Genomic DNA, 1,920 nt, shown 5'->3' with positions numbered 1-1,920 from the left:
TGTACTCAGAGAAGCTTTTCATGCTTCCTCTCCATTGTTAAAGAAGAACACCCTTGGGTCTTAAACACAAGGTAGTCCCCATTCAATTGAAGGACTAATTCTCCTCTGTTAACATCTATCACAGCTCCTGCTGTGGCTAGGAAAGGTCTTCCAAGGATGATGCATTCATCCTCCTCCTTCCTAGTGTCTAAGATTATGAAATCAGCAGGGATGTAAAGGCCTTCAAACTTTACCAACACGTCCTCTACCAATCCATAAGCTTGTCTTACTGACTTGTCTGCCATTTGCAATGAGAATATGGAAGGCTGTACCTCAATGATCCCCAGCTTCTCCATTACAGAGAGTGGCATAAGATTTATGCCTGACCCTAGGTCACACAGAGCCTTTTCAAAGGTCATGGTGCCTATGATACAGGGTATTAAGAATTTACCAGGATCTTGTTTCTTTTGAGGTAAAGTTTGCTGAACCCATGTATCTAGTTCACCAATGAGCAAGGGAGGTTCACCTTCCCAAGTCTCATTACCAAACAACTTGGCATTCAGCTTCATGATAGCTCATAGATATTGAGCAACTTGCTCTCCAGTTACATCTTCATCCTCTTCAGAGGAAGAATAGTTTTCAGAATTCATGAATGGAAGAAGGAGGTTTAATGGGATCTCTATGGCCTCTATATGACCTTCAGATTCCTTTAAGTCCTCAATAAGGAACTCCTTCTTGCTTAAGAGATGTCCCATGAGGTCTTCCTCATTGGGATTCACGTCCTCTCACTTCCTCTCTAGGTTCGGCCATGTTGATTATGTCAATGGCCTTACACTCTCTTTTTGGATTCTCTTCAGTGTTGCTTGGGAGAGTACTAGGAGGAGTTTCAGTGATTTTCTTACTCAGCTAGCCCACTTGTGCCTCCAAATTTCTAATAGAGGACCTTGTTTCACTCATGAAACTTAAAGTGGCCTTAGACAGATCAGAGACTAAGTTTGCTAAGTTAGAGGTGCTCTGCTCAGAATTTTCTATCTGTTGCTGAGAAGATGATGGATAAGGCTTGCTATTGCTGAGCCTATTTCTTCCACCATTATTAAATCCTTGTTGAGGCTTTTGTTGATCCTTCCATGAGAAATTTGGATGATTTCTCCATGAAGAATTATAGGTGTTTCCATAAGGTTCACCCATGTAATTTACCTCTACTATTGCAGGGTTCTCAGGATCATAAGCTTCTTCTTCAGAAGATGCCTCTTTAGTACTGTTGGATGCATTTTGCCATCCATTCAGACTTTGAAAAATCATGTTGACTTACTGAGTCAACATTTTGTTCTGAGCCAATATGGCATTCAGAGCATCAATTTCAAGAACTCCCTTCCTCTGAGGCATCCCATTATTCACGAAATTCCTCTCAGAAGTGTACATGAATTGGTTATTTGCAACCATTTCAATAAGTTCCTGAGCTTCTGCAGACATTTTTTTTAGGTGAATAGATCCACCTGCAGAATGATCCAATGACATCTTAGAGAACTCAGACAGACCATAATAGAATATATCTATCATGGTCCACTCTGAAAACATGTCAGAAGGACACTTTTTGGTCATCTGCTTGTATCTTTCCCAAGCTTCATAGAGGGATTCACCATCTTTTTGCTTGAAGGTCTGAACATCCACTCTAAGCTTGCTCAGCTTTTGAGGAGGAAAGAATTTAACCAAGAAGGCCGTGACCAACTTATCCCAAGAGTCCAGGCTGTCCTTAGGTTGTGAGTCTAACCATGTTCTAGCTCTGTCTCTTACAGCAAAAAGAAAAAGCATGAGCCTGTAGACTTCAGGATATACTCCATTAGTCTTAACAGTCTCACAGATCTGCAAGAACTCAGTTAAAAACTGGTAGGGATCTTCTGATAGAAGTCCATGAAACTTGCAGTTTTGTTACATTAGAGC

At 41.0% G+C, this 1,920-nt stretch overlaps 1 non-coding gene across 1 annotated transcript; it reads left to right on the top strand.

Annotated features, from left to right (window-relative positions):
- The first annotated feature begins 1,555 nt into the window (after window positions 1-1,555).
- Window positions 1,556-1,659, top strand: LOC130984402 (small nucleolar RNA R71). Its single transcript, XR_009088340.1, has one exon. It is a non-coding gene; the product is annotated as a small nucleolar RNA R71 (small nucleolar RNA).
- The last annotated feature ends 261 nt before the right edge of the window (window positions 1,660-1,920 follow it).

The sequence above is a fragment of the Arachis stenosperma genome, chromosome 5 (assembly GCF_014773155.1).
Source record: "Arachis stenosperma cultivar V10309 chromosome 5, arast.V10309.gnm1.PFL2, whole genome shotgun sequence".
NCBI classification, from domain to species: domain Eukaryota; kingdom Viridiplantae; phylum Streptophyta; class Magnoliopsida; order Fabales; family Fabaceae; genus Arachis; species Arachis stenosperma.
This window is presented reverse-complemented; position numbering and strand designations above follow the sequence as displayed.